A 16,083-nucleotide genomic window follows, 5' to 3' on the forward strand; every position below is an offset into this window, starting at 1 on the left:
TATAATAAATGTACTATATCTTTTTAGATAAGCTGTTAATTAGGAAAATGTATGTTTTGTCTACCACAAATTAATTTACCTGTAGAAGACAATAGCTGTGACTGGTAACTGTTTTCTTATAATTTATACAATGTTCCTATAAATAAAGAACAAGAATCCTGATCGTAACTATGTACAAATGAATAACGCATTTATGTATTGACTTTGTATTTTATCTTTACTTTAAAAGTCGTAGTAACCAATATTTTCTGGGTTTCTTTTTTTGGAAATCGCCTATGCCTCAAATTTCAAGTTTAGTCAAATAGTGATCCGTAATTTGTTGGCTAGTCTTTCAAAGATTCCAATAGCAAAGCTTTTTTTCTCTCAGGTGGAAACTAAACTGTTGGTGACTGTGATTATTTACCCCTGTTGCCGCCATCAATATTGACTTCTGCCTCCATAAAATTCTGCAGGTCAGGACTGCCCCAAATTGTAGGAGGGAGCCCTTTGCCATCACCTAGCAGCAAGGCTCCCCCGCTAGGCCGAACTTCTTTTTTTCTCGCTATACACTCAACACACAGGTTTTAACGAGCTACCCACTGGGTTCTCCCTGCTGCCCAATTCGTTTGGATAGAATGAGGGGGAAAGATGAAGGGTTAGTAGGGAAGGGGGGGCGAGGTAAGGAAAGGAACAGGGGAGGCAGGGCAGGAGGGACAACTGTCTCACCAGCCACCAGGGTTGCCTTGCTATTTTCCAAGCTCAACATCGGTTGATATTGTAATTGCATCAATTTGCACCACTGTGCCGTATATTTTCCAGGAAAACATTCTGACGACTCCTAAATTCTTCCCCAACACAATATCTTATGTAAGTATTTGAAGAAAATAGTTCAAGAAAAGTCCTGTGCTTGTTATTTTGATATGATTGCCTCTTACATCCACAAGAACCAAGAGGATGGTCTATATCTGACCCACCCTGTACTTACATTTATAGTTTAGGTGGGGGTAAGGAAGTACATTGCATGCCCCCTGTCCCAGACATTCTATATGCCTATTCAAACCGTATACAAATTTGTACAAAGCACATATGAATGACCTCTCTGCGTTGTATATTTTTGCATGCAGTTTATAAAGTTATTAGAAAACAGACTCATTTTATAAATACTTTCCTAAACACTAGTAAGATGTTCACAATACATAAATAGACATTATACAATAAAGATATGTAGGCAGAGTTATAGAGATGAAAGCTGATATTTTGCTTACAACACACCTTGCATTGTTTTTTAAAATAGTCAGTTTTATTTCAAGTTTTCCCATGTCTTCAAATATATATAATGTGTTTCAGTAATACACAACCAATGGTACAGAAGTACCCCTATTGTTTCAGAGCCATCTCGCAACAAAAGGTTAGCAGCTGCATATACCATATGGTAGCCTGCTGTACGTTATTGAAATAATTGGCCATTTGACCAAACCCATTACGAATGGATCCCGCACACACTAACATCAATACGTGGAGTAAATAACATAAAATGATGTTCCACAATTACTGTCCACAGCGGCTGCAGCTCTAAGGCGTATGCAAAATGCAGGTGCAGCCTTTATGGCAGTCAAGAGCTCACATTAAAGGTAGCTGTCTGCAAATTATAAACTAAACAATCAAATGGGATCTCTTCATGAAAAACCTGGTGCACGGCAAAATAAATCTGATAGACATCAATAATAATCATCTTTAGGAAAAGAACATTACTGTTGGCAGTGGAAGGCGATCACTGTAGCAGGCTGGTAATTGCCTAAGCTTATTTTTGCAAGATTATGTTATTTTATCAGACACATACACATTCTTTGGCCACTTTATTTTCTCATACAGAGACAGCTGTGTCTATATCTATCTATACATGTATTTTGACATTATGAAAAAAGTGTTTATATTTCATATCACAGCATGAGATTGAGTAACACTACTTTGAAAGACAATAGGATATTTTAAAAATATATTATTTCGGTTAGGTTACTTGACCAAATCCACACGAATTTATGGATTATTTCATCTCGCCCACCAAAAGGAAAAATGTCAACATATCGGCTTTTAGCACGACTAGATTCACTTAATAAAATTATCCATAGCCTTTATCTCATAGAAACTGAGATCTGGAACAAACATTAAAACTGCGAGGATGTCATCAATGTAACTGGGTCACTTATAACGCATCTGTCATTTTACTCAAAGCCTACATCTTCAGTTTTGTACACTAAATACTCCTTTGTAACAATGTCTACAAGTTAAAAAGAAACATAATAGGGGCTAGGGCCATATTCTCCTTCTGTACCAGTGTGTCTTAACATGTGTTAATTTTATTGTCAAATAGTTTATTGTGAGTTTTAATGTTATTGTTAAATAAGCATTACAAATAGCATTACAAAAGTTAGTTAACCATATGGCAATTTGCTCCATCAGGGGTTTATTTATTTAAAGGGAAAGAAGGCAGGAGACTTTCCAGAAGAGTTGCATTTTCAACTCATTTACTTGACTATGCATTCCTAGGGGCCAATACTGGCAAATTTCTACAGCAAGAAGGGCTGAACTAGCCCTGCAAAATGCATTGTTTAATAGAAAAAGAGATTTCAGGGAATCTCGCTGATTTAAGTATGCATTATACAGCTCTTCCTGCAGCAGAAGCTCATTAACGTGCTGTGACGGCATTGAGTTGAAGAATCCTGTACACCTAATAGGCATCTGCAGGATTGGTATTTTAAAAAGTTAACCCATTCAGACATTTTCCAAATAAGATTAAAGGATAACTTTTTGGTACTATATAGTGAATAATTAGCTTTCATCTTTATAACAAGCACTCTTCATGCATTTATAACCTACAGTTATTTAAAAGTAATAGCATGCCAATGTGAACCAGAACCAGGATGCCAGGATCAAAGCAGTAAGATAAGATAGTATAAGACAAATGTTCCATAATGCAGTATATTTCCATTCAAAATATAAACGCTGAACATCTATCATCTTTTCTTCACTGGGTGTCCTGATTTCCTTAAGCTGACCTCCTAAGGTATAAACGACAAGCAAGTTATGTAGCCATTAGTCAATACTGTACATTCCAAAATTCCTAATTATCATGCTCATTATGTAAATGTTTAGCAATCATTGGCATAGGCATAGCTAAGATATAGATATTAGGAAGATTGTAGATAACTGGAGCATACGGCATTAAAGTGTTTGTGTGTATACTAGTGTAGGGTGTTAGTATGAGTGTGTGTCAGTGTATGGTGTCAGATGGGAGCTATGGTTAGTGGTGCGAGGTGGAGGATCGAAATGCATGGTGTTAGAGTGAGTGGGTATTAGACTGAGTTTGCATGTTAGTATATGTGTGTGTGTGTTTGTTTTAGTTGTAGAGAGTGCCAAAGAAATACTGCACACAGGCTCCACTAACCCTAGGCTCATCCCTAATGCTTTGTCCACCTCTTTGGCATGCAGAGAGTTATTGAAATGTTTATTAACCACATCTCAGTGGCTGCTGCAAGACACTGTATATGGCATCCTACATAAAGCTTCCAAATTTATAGCAGGCTGTCTTGTTCACCTCAACCCTGTCACGGTACTAATACAGGAACATGAAGTTATATGGAGCTCCTGGAAACGTTGACACTTCATATTCCTGTGTATCATTATGTAGCTCTGTGAATGTTCTGCATATAAATGAGCCGAAATGACTAATTGTATCCTTGCTCATGGTTTAGATTGCACACTATCGCCTTAATGGGGTGTTTTCAATAATTTCATAACAGTCACAGGATTATTGGACTAATTGGATTTTAATTCAGAATAACTGTGACAGCATAAAAATGAGTCTCCACACATGCTAATGAGAAGATCCCTCGCATAAGAGTTTGATATAAATACAGCAGCGAGCTATAAATATTTCATATGAAATTAATTGAATGCTGCCCTTAGCTGGATGTGACGTTGCCTCTCTCAAATGTCAATCAAGCAGAGTTGGGGGTGGGGTGCCCAAAAATGAAGCAGAAAGAGAAATGTATCCATTATCTTAGATGTACCTCTGCTGTTTTTAACAAGGAAAGCAGGGGTATAAATTCAGTGGGCTTGCAACAGCAACAATGCTGGGGAAAGATTTCAATCTTACATCTATTACCAGCTGGCGAAGAAAAAAAAAAGATATTGTTAATTAATTAGGCATTACCTTGACATGGTGGCTTTAGAAGAGACTCTTTTTCTTTTTTGCTTTGTGCAAATAGATTTATAGAGGTAATTGCACCATTGAGTGGCCCTTTGTAAGAAAAGTCTAATTAAAGCAACCATCACTAAGAAAGCATAAGTGTGACAGTCAACAGCATGTGTGCATTCTGTAAACAAAGAGTCTAAGCTCTTGACTAACAACCAAGTACAAGTCCATTAGTCAAAAAATGCCTATTTATGGGGTAAGCTAATGCTCCCTCCTCTCATACTTTTCAGATATTAATGTAAGTATCTGTCGTATTATCAACACAAAGAAGGGAGCCTTGGCTACAGTCACAATTATCTTGATCAGTCTCTGTTGCTCTATAGCATGTCTGTTTTCCCCCTGATGTCAATTTGTGTCTGTCCCCACTGTCTGTGTGATCCACGTGGTATTCTTATTCTCTTATTGTTGTCAGCTCTCAGTGTCATCTTATTCCAAAGCCTGTCTCTTCTGGTTCTCTGTGATCTCTACGGCTGCCTCATTATTTGCTGTCTTACTGCTGTGTCTGCTTTGTATGTTCCTATTATTTTATCATTCCGTCTTACACTGCCTTTATGTTATTCTTTCCATTTACCATTGCACTATTCAGACCCTTGTGACGGGATGTCAGAATTGTTGCATGTAAACTAACCACATGGTAGTACAGTCTTTTTGCCTGTTTATATGTACTGCTTCCTTTTTTGTTTGTTTTGACATCTTGCTCAATACAAACACAAGTGCTGCATGATGAATTATTTATCTATAAAAAAATATGATTTCCACTATATTTTTTTTGTATAAAATAACCAAATAGCAGAGGTTTTTCTTATCTTTGGCTAACACACCCAACATAATAATGTTAGCCCATATCAGTCTTCCAGCATGAGGTTTGCACAGCTAGTAAAAAATATATGTATTACTAGTCTTCAGATCATATTTATTCCTCTGGGCCAAGGCCATTTGGCTACGGGCCAAGGCCATTTGGCTACTGCCTAAGAGGCTTCAATATGGACACTGAGTACTGGGCCTCTTATATTCCACCCACTACCTGCATGGTTTATCCACATCAGTCATAGTTAGAGTTACCATATCAGCCCTTTTTTTAGGACACGTCTAATTTTTACATGTTGCTAGTTACCACCTATAAAGTGCTCCCCTGCGTTATGGAGGATGTATAAGCTTGATCAGGTAATTTATTTCCATCTGTGGATTTATTACCACAAATACTACAGAGAAGATCTATAGGTGGTGTTCAGCCTGGAAACCGTAATGCAGGACTAAGTAACAGGAGGATTTTTTTTAGAGTCTAATGTTTATTGTCTGACAAATGCCCTCCTCTTCCAGACCTATTGGCTGCTGTGATCCAAAGGATGACATTTGTATGAGTAGTTTCTATAGGTAGTTTTAATAAACTATTTCAGTTACGGTAAGCACTTCAAAAATGGCAGTTCCCCTAACATTTCTGAAGGCTGGTGCTTAGACATTGACAGTGGCCTCTCCAGCAATAATGCCACTTTATTAGGTACAGCTTGCTAATACTAATTACCTTCAGAACTGCCTTCATTCTTTGTGGCATACTTTCTACAAGGTGCTAGAAACATTTCTCAGAGATTTTGGCCCATATGTACATGATCGCATCACGCAGTTGCTGCAGATTTGTCGGCTGCACATCCATGATGCAAAACTCCCCTTCCACCACATCCCAAAGGAGCTCTATTGGATTGAGATCTGGTGACTTTGGAGGCCATTGGAGTACAGTGAACTCATTGTCACGTTCAAGAAGCCAGTTTGAGATGATATGAGCCATCAGAAGGATAGAAGTAGCCATCAGAAGATGGGTACACTGTGATCATAAAGGGATGGACATGGTCAGCAACAATACTCAGGTAGGCTCTCACATTTAAACAATGCTCAATTGGTACTAAGAGGCCCAAAGTGTGCCAAGAAAATGTCCCCCACACCATTACACCACCAACAACCTGAACCGTTGATACAAGGCAGGATGGATCCATGCTTTCATGTTGTTTACGCCTAACTCTGATCCTGCCATCTAAATGTCGCAGCTGGATTTGAGACTCATCAGACCAGGCAACGTTCTTTCAGCTTTCCATTGTCCAATTCTGGTGAGCCTGTGCGAATTGTAGCCTCGGTTTTCTGTTCTTAGCAGACAGGAGTGGCATCCGGTGTGATCTGCTTCAAGGTTCGACGTGTTGTGTGTTCAGAGATGGTATTCTGCATACCTTGGTTGTAATACGTGGTTATTTGAGTAACTGTTGCCTTTCTGTCATCTCGAACCAGTCTGCCCATTCTCCTCTGACCTCTGACATCAACAAGGTATTTTCGTCCACACAACTGCCGCTCACTGGATATTTTCTTTTTTTCGGACCATTCTCTGTAAACCCTAGAGATGGTTGTGCATAAATTTCCCAGTAGATCAGCAGTTTCTGAAATATTGGCACCAACAACCATGCCATATTCAAAGTCACTTAAATCCCAATCCCAATTTTGATGCTCGGTTTGAACTTCAGCAAGTTGTCTTGACCATGTCTACATGCCTAGATGCATTGAGTTGCTGCCATGTGATTGACTGATTAGCTTTTTGTGTTAACAAGCAATTGGCGAACAGGCAGGGGTGGGCTGGGCCGGCGGGCTGGCCGGGCGGCCGGCAGACGAACATTCATGGCAGCCGCAAAGTTAAAAACTAAGCGGCTGCCACCGGGACTGGCTGCCGTGCCTCCAAAAACGATGCACCCACCATCTTCCACGCTCTCTGCACTGGAAGGACGGGACACAGAAGAGGAAGAAGAAGAGGAAGAATGAAGAGGAAGAATGAAGAGGAGGAGGAAAAGTGACAGCACCAGAGGAAAGGTGGGAAAATATTAGTAAGTGTGTGAGTGATGGGTGTTATGCTGTAGTTTATGATGAATGTTTGTGAATGAGGGTTTCACATTGCATGGAAGTGTGGGGGGATAGCATTGCGTAGGGAGGCTGTCTAGGCATGATAGGAGTGTGATTGCTGTTATCAATTTTTTTTTGTCCAACTGTGGTGTGTTAACAACACTTTTATTAAAAGTAAATTACATACCAAAATTGGACAGAAAAATTTAATAACAGTATTAATAGATATATATGATTGAAAACAGCAATCACACGCCTATCATTCTAAGTCAGCCAGTACATGCTAGAACCTGGGCATGATAGGATTGCGATTGCTGTTATATATATATATATATATATATACCGTATTTGCTCGATTATAAGATGACCCTGATTATAAGACGACCCCCCAAAATAAAAATATTAATTTAGGAAAAAAACAAAAAGCCTGAATATAAGACTACCCTATAGGAAAGGTTAAACTAGTAAATATTAATTAATGTAAACTATTTTTTCATATTTAATAAAAGCTATGATTGAGAAAAATATATATTTTTTTATTTCCTTTTATTTGCCAACCTGCCCCCCCCCCAGTTATGCACATCTGCCCCCAGGCTTTCCACTCTGCCCCCAGAAATGCCTTATACCCCCCTATTTGCCACTCTGTCCCATGATGTGCCTTTTAACCCTCTATATGCCACTCTGCCTCCAGAAATGTCTTATACCCTCCTATATGCCACTGTGCCCCATGATATGCCTTTTAACCCCCTATATGCCCCTCTGCCCCATGATATGCCTTATACCCCTATATGCCACTCTGGCATATAGGGGGTTAAAAGGCGTATCATGGGGCTGAGTGGCATATAGGGGGTTAAAATGCATTTCTGGAGGTATATATATATATATATATATATATATAACTGCTAACAGCAATCACACTCCTATCAAGCCAAGGCAGCCAGTACATGCTGGAACCTGGGGATGATAGTAGTGGGAGTACAGCCTCCCTATGCCATGCTACCACCCCCACCCCCCTTACACATCCATGCTATCACATACACACTCATTCACAAACATTTAAATACTCATTCATTCCATTAATCACACATACTTCACACATTAATCACAAAAACCCTCCTCCATCCCCTTACCTGAACTGCAGATCTCCCACTCGCAGACTTCTGCAGGGGCCCGGCTGTGCGAGCAACTTCTCTGACCCTGCCCCCAGAGGAAGGAGGGGGGAGGCAGAGTTATGTGAGGACGCTGCTAGCTTCCTGTTCTCCTGCTGCTAGAAGCAGAGACGCTGCTCACGACCAAAGCCTGGTAAGCTGCCTGGCCCCAGCAGAATTTGTTTTGAGGTCTGATTAGAAGACGACCTCGATTATAAGATGAGTGGTATTTTTCAGAGCATTTGCTCTGGAAAAAACCTCGTCTTATAATCGAGCAAATACGGTATATTAATATTGTTATTGATTTTTTTTGTCTAATTTTGGTGTGTTACTTTTAATAAAGTATTTTAAAAGGTTTTGGGTTATTTCGGTTTTGGCCAAATGAATGCTGAATTTTCAGTTTCGGTGCATCCCTACTATGTACTAAGCCAGTCACTGACATCAATGTTTGGCTTAGTATATAGTGATAGGGGTTGTAGTGCAGTATTGTCAGTGTCTGGCTCAAAGTGTAGGCACACATTGACGGTGGAACAGCGTAATCCCAAAGTATATAATGATAACAGTTATGCTGTATCCCTGTCAATGTTTGCCTAACTGTCAGGAACCAATTTTTCACTGCCTGAACCATGCCTTTTTTTATACCTGTGGCGTTTACATCTCCGACCACTAGTGGCCGCCCTCCGCCCTCTGGAGCACTCAGAACTCAGGTGTGCCTTGTTACCTGGGTTGAGCCCTAGTCTACATCCAGCTGGGCCTTGTTACCTGGAGTACTCTGCCTTTATGAACCTGCCCTGCCCTTCAGTCAGGGCCTTTGTATTGAAGTCTATGGACCTTCCTGCTGTGGCTCTGCACCTCTACTGTTCCTGGTTCCCTGCTATTGTGTCCTTCCAAGTGGGCTGTGTGCCTTTCCGTGCCCTTCCTAGCGGGCTCCCTCTCAAAAGACTTATTACCGGTATTTATTTTGCCATACGTCTGGTTTCTTGCTTTGACTGTATTACCCTTATTTGCTGGTCCTGTTATACATAAAATACACTACATTACCTGGAATTCTGCTTGTGGTGTCTTTGTTTGCATAATCATGCACTGTGGGTTACATACTGAACCCCAAGTATCCCCTGCGCATGGGCTCCTACCCGACCTGATCACCCGAGTCCTGACAGAATACAAAGGCCCTTACAAGGAGTCTGCGGGGTTACTTTCAGTCATCAAAGTCATAGGAGAATGCTTGCTTGAACTGTGCAAATCATTAATTCAAATCTGGGACTCCAACTCCAATCACTCTCATGAAGACCATTCACCTACACCTGCTACATCACCTGAGAAATCCAACAAGCCTGTTACCAGTATTAAAAAGGAATCTCCTAGGAAACGTGAACCCCTTACCACAACCGAATTACAACAAAGGCGTGATGATGAGGAATCTTGCTTTTACTGTGGCAAAAAGGGAAACTGGATCACCCAATGTCCTCTGAAACCTCCTAAACCCTCTGTACCGATTGAGCAGTCTACGTCACAACCACAGAGCTCTCCTAAAAGGGGAAGTAGCTTTATTCCCCAGGACAGTGAACCCATGGAGTATATACCACCCCTGGTGATTCCTAATGCTTATCAAACTCCAGTGGATGTCCGGCTGAAGCCTGATGATGATGATTGTTCTGTGATGGAATGCAGCGTCTGTGATCCTACAGTCTGTGGCAGTGTGGGTTGCTCCCATATGGATGAACTTCCTATTGCTTTCTGTTCAGCCATGATTGCAACTCCTATCACTGCTACCTCAGCAAAGTGTGATACACCAGAGATTACCATAGCCCCTAATATCACCTCTGGACTGGTAACAAAGATGCATGACCCTATTCCATCTCTGGGTAAGAAGGGGCCTTCCATCAATGCTTCCCATAATGAACTGCCCTCAGTGGTGCCCTGGGTACAGGGCAGCTATGTGACCCCTGGTACATGGAAAGAGAAAGGACTGGATCATAGCTTCTCCTCAACTTCAGCATCCAGTCCTAATTTGACCTACGATTGCACCACAGATAACCTTTCCTTCGATTGTGTTATTACCTCTAATGGCAACATAATCAGAAAGGAAGACCTGGAGATCTGTGAACAAGCTTTACCGAAGACTAAGAAATCACGTTAAGTACACCCTTCTGCTCAGTTTCTGAAAGGTGTACAGATTTTGTTCAGTCTGTTCGCGTTCAGTGACCGCTCCTTGGGGAGGGGGTACTGTCGGGAACCAATTTTTCGCTGCCTGAACCATGGCTTTTTTTATACCTGTGGCGTTTACATCTCCGACCACTAGTGGCCGCCCTCTGGAGCACTCAGAACTCAGGTGTGCCTTGTTACCTGGGTTGAGCCCTAGTCTACATCCAGCTGGGCCTTGTTACCTGGAGTACTCTGCCTTTATGAACCTGCCCTGCCCTTCAGTCAGGGCCTTTGTATTGAAGTCTATGGACCTTCCTGCTGTGGCTCTGCACCTGTACTGTTCCTGGTTCCCTGCTATTGTGTCCTTCCAAGTGGACTCCCTGCTATTGTGTCCTTCCAAGTGGGCTGTGTGCCTTTCCGTGCCCTTCCAAGCGGGCTCCCTCTCAAAAGACTTATTACCGGTATTTATTTTGCCATACGTCTGGTTTCTTGTTTTGACTGTATTACCCTTATTTGCTGGTCCTGTTATACATAAAATACACTACATTACCTGGAATTCTGCTTGTGGTGTCTTTGTTTGCATAATCATGCACTGTGGGTTACATACTGAACCCCAAGTATCCCCTGCGCATGGGCTCCTACCCGACCTGATCACCCGAGTCCTGACACTAACCATAGAAACTATGCAGTTTTAAAGTGGGGGGGGGGCACATACAGGATCTGCCACAGGTGCCAAATAAAAGGGGTGGGATAAAGAGCTGAGGCACGGCTATTGGGCGGTGCGGTGCGTGCACGCCGGCCGTTTTAATTTCATTAGGCGCCGGTGGAGTGACTGCCACACGATGTCGCTCGCAGCCGCTTTGGTGGGGCAATGGGCCACTTGACTAGACTTGCCCCCCAGGCCTTAGGCTGCCAACCCTCCCCTGCGAACAGGCGTACCTAATAAAGTGGCCAGTGACTGTGTGTATGTGTGTATATATATTTGCAGTATTTATAAATAAAGAGCTTTGTGAAATGTGCCTATTTCTATCCGCTTTAAACATCCTATTTTAACTACATAATTTGTACACATAAGGACTTGCCCCAGCACACAAATTAGACACAAATACAAGATTTGCCCATATTGCATTCACAGGACTTACCCAGCAACAGTGGTCTCCTCTCAAAGTCTTGGGTCCCCTCTCAGTCAGGTCTCCTGTAAGTCTGGCTCACGCGCACCCTTTAAACATTCTATACCCTTTAGGCCCAAAATAGTAACAATAATGGATATACTGTCCAAATAAGTAAGTATACCCTTATTTGGACAGTCTACCCTTACAAATGCCTGCCCATAAACACATACGTCTGCACATACACACGCAGATTCACACTTGCCCTTATGCATAGACATCCTGGCTTGAAATTGCATCCACACTTGCTTGCCTTTAGACATACTTGCTCTAATATACAAACACATCCTCTCTCCCCTTTATCATAATTTCTCCCCTGTTTCATTATCTCTCCCCTTTCTTCTTACCTACTGTCTTCTTTCTATTTATCTCTCATCTTCTCTGTGATCCTCCCCTTTCTTGTTATCAATACCTATTTCCCTTTTTTTTTTTTTTTTATTCTTTTTCTTAATGTCTCCACATTTTTCTATATCCTTTCTCTTTATTTCTGCCCCTTTTCATTATGTCTTTGTTCTGTATATCTCCCCTCCCTTTCGCTTTACCTCACTCTTTTCCTTATCTCATCCCTTTCTATCTCCTCTAATTGTTCTTTACTCCTCCTTTTTCTCTAAATCTCATCTCTTCCTTTTTTCTCTTTGCCTCTCTTCCTTTCTCTTTATTTCTCCTTTTTATCTGTATCTCTCCTTTCTTTTTATCGCTGTTTTCTATCTCTCCTCTTTATTGTTCTCCTTTCTTTTTCTTTCTTCTCTTTAGCTTTCTATTTTTTCTCTCCTTCTTTCTCTCCTGTATTTTTCTTTCCTACTCTTTCTTTTTACCTCATTTTATCCCTTTCTTCCCTTTTTCTGTATATCTCCCCTCCTCTATATCTCTGCCACTTTTTTCACTGATTTTCTTTGATCCCCCTCTCATTATCTTTTTTTTTTTTTCCTCATCTCTTCCACTTCTGTTTATCTCCCGTTTTCTCTCTACTTCTCCTCTTTATTTTTATATCTCCCTTGTCTGCCTATATCTCTCCTTTCACATTACCTTTCCCACTTCTCATTATCACCCCCTTTCCGATTTCTTTCTTCTCATCTTTCATAATCTCTCTTTTATTCATTATCTCTCCATATTTTCCCTAAAGCTAATTATATTATTTCTCAATATTCCTCCTTCTCTGTAACTCTCCCTGTTTTCGCCATCTCTCCCTTTTTTCACTATATCTCCTAAACTGTCTTTTATTTAAGGCTAGTGATCATATAAATCCATTTATTATCGCATAGTCCTTTGGCTCCTTTTTAAATCATAATGATAACAGATATCACCCAAATGGCACTGATCAAAAGTAATGTAAGGCCTGGCCACTGCACATGTTCAAACCCTGGTTACACTAAAAGGAATGCAGTCAATGGCGTGCCAATTTTTGGCAACAATGGACAGGATTGTTGGCAAGTGGCACAAAACTCCTGGTTCAGAGTCAATATCAGAACATTTTGCCAAAGATTATAATGTTACATATACCCCACAACACAAGGATGGGAAAAAAAACTTAAGCGGCTCTAAACTGACCCAGAGTAGCCATCAGTCTTTGTAGTTCAAGACACTTTCTTGTTGTTTGGGGTCTGCAGTCCTCTCACCTGCAGGGTACAAGTTCCTGCATAGTCTGTGCATGGGTACACAAGCCTATGTAACAAGGTGGGAAAGGTAATCGAGGACAATGAAGCAAAGGAAGAAGGAGGATGAACAGCTGATGAAAGCACACTCTGTGACCTAAAGCTCTCCTACTCTTCCTTCCTGGGTGTGGATGGATACCAACTGGATTAATCAGGAAATATACATACCTGCTGTAGAGTTGGCTCCTCTCTGTTAGAGTCAGACAGTCCCTCACATTAATCCAGAGGCCACTACAAATCAAGTCTACTACAGGATGGGGTCTCAGGACTCCCTATCACTCTAGGACCCTGCAGCAGTTCCTCCAGGTGCCCCTTGTTTAATCCAGTCCTGATACCAGGAAAGGTCACACAGAGGATGGAAAAGCATTGAAAAGTACAGGTATAGGTTATTGCCAGGAAATCAAATGAAAAAAGGAGCAAGCAGGTAGCAAAGTCCAATAACACAAGCCAATAGATCCAAACGGAGACTTGGGTTTGCAGAGTGTAGCAGCATACAGGACAGATACAAGTTCAGTATCAAGCAGGGTCAGAATAACAAAACACCAAGCTTTTGCATGGATCACCAAACAGCATCTGTGCTCTTTGTGAAAGGGGCCTGTTTGAATAAGCAAAGTGTAGCCCATAACATTAATAGAACAGCTGTTTGCAAGTGTTCATAGCACACACCAGGCTCCTGCAGGAAAACCTGTCGGCTCTGCTGCTACAGAGCTTCATTTACTGGCAGCGGGATCTTCGAGGGGAGGGTGGACAGTCTGGAGCCCAAAACTTAAATATATGTATAAATAGTTAGAATGAGTGGAATTAGATTTTCTGGATAACATTTCAAAGTTTCTTTGGCTTTACGTAAGCATCCAAAGCTAAAATCTGACATACTTTCCCTGTATCTGAGATGCTTTTGTTATTGCATCTTATCCATACTACAGAGCCGTGAGTGGCTTTTTCTACTTGGATATGACAATGTCTTCCTTAAAATGATGAATGTTTTACATAATAATATTCATCAGGAAATCAACAACGACATACACAGCAAAGGAGCGGTGGTTAGTATATTTCAGACGACATGAAATATGATGGCAACAGGACATCAGAGGATTGTCGACAGAAGGCTAGAACGTGGGTTTTTTTGGAGAAAGGGTAGAGTATAAGCAGGTTAACCTTCAAGCACAAGCAAATTATTCTAGAAAGCCCTACGATCCAGAGCAAGTCCAGATGCATGAAGTGTAATGCAAAACAATTTAGCATTGTGGTGCTAAGATGAATAAGTAGCAATTGGATATGATCTGTTACTTTCTGATTGATTGCATCCTGCTCACAATGAAACAGGTGCATTTTCCAGGTTTCCCCACAAAAGACAATACAAAGCTGTGATTTATGGGACACTACTTATAGTTTGAAAAAATGCATTGTTTTCACCTTCCCTAATTGGGACTGTTTGCGGCAATTATTAAGGTGTAAAAAGTCCATGATACTCTAGACACCCTAGCGTCTATAATTAAAAAGGCAAGCAAACCACACAGAAGGTTTCTGGTAGTGGCGAAAATATTTACATTTCTCAAAAGGAAGTTTCCATTTGGGGATGCTCCAAATTTGAAATGGAATCTAGCCATTTGGGAGCACCAGATCCAGACTCTTGTTTATTGACAGGTGCCCCCTGACATATCCACCCCTCACACTGCTGGGTTTTTAAAGGTTCTTCATATTTGAAAATTAGCTGAAGTCCACTTCTGCTTACTTGGGTTAAATAAAGGTTAAATGTTTCTGTGCTCCATGAATACATAGCACTGATAAGTTTCTGGTATATAAAGAAAAACATTTTGGATTTTTCTTCACTTGAACCAAAATGTGTATTAGGTGTGAATATTTAGATGTAAAACCCTAAGTGTCTGTTCATAGACTGTGTGTTGATAGAGTCAAAGATAGCGATGTCAGAAGAACCAACTAGCTCATCTCAGTCTGCCCTTTTTGAAAAACTTATTTTTTTGTGGTTTTTTTTAACTTATTTAGAAAGTATTATAATACTGACTGATCAATCACTATGCCTACTTTTCACTCTAAAAGTTAGGTCAAATACAAAGCATAACAGGTACGGAAATATCAATTGCCACAAAACTATGCAATTTACTTATGTTATTCTCTCCCAGACTGCCAAGGTCTTTAATAATAATCTTTGAGCACCATCTAGTGAATAATTTGGAGAAAACAAGTGGATCAGAAATGAATTTTTTAAATGCACAGAATATAAACTTCTGTTCTATGACAGTTTGTCTTCTATGTAGGTGCAATACTGAAATAATATATACTTTGCTGTTTATTTCTAGTATCAGTACAGAGCATTCAAAGTTTCAGTTTTACACACTTTTTGCTTGTGACAAAACTGGGTTTTCCAGGGTTTGTAGGGCACACAATTTTCACATGCTGGTGACGTGCATATATAAAGTCCTATTTGGTAATTAAGTAGCAGATCCCCTCCTAAGAGATCATCCATCCAACATACTGCAGGAAAGAACTTCATATGCACCCTTGATAACAAGATTATGTCCTCCGATCACAACATTACTTATTGCTAGATCATGCCCCTGTACAATATATGTGACTTTTTATTTGATTGAATTCAAATAAAATGCTTTTACTAAATGCTGAGTATTTTTACTTTTTTTCACTAATGTATACATGAATTACTGCTGCCTCACTGGTTTGTATTATTTTAAAATAACAGCGATTAAATTGATTGAATTGGATAGAATTAATATGGGCATATTCGAGTTTACAGTGACAAATAGCTTTACTAAACATGAATGCAAATACCAAGTACATATCCTTGAAGAGACTACATTACTTTAAAGAATATTATTTACTTGAAG

This window comes from Sceloporus occidentalis, unplaced genomic scaffold (genome assembly GCF_023333645.1).
Source record: "Sceloporus occidentalis isolate IW3139 unplaced genomic scaffold, rSceOcc1.0.p SCAF_44, whole genome shotgun sequence".
In the NCBI taxonomy this organism is placed as follows: domain Eukaryota; kingdom Metazoa; phylum Chordata; class Lepidosauria; order Squamata; family Phrynosomatidae; genus Sceloporus; species Sceloporus occidentalis.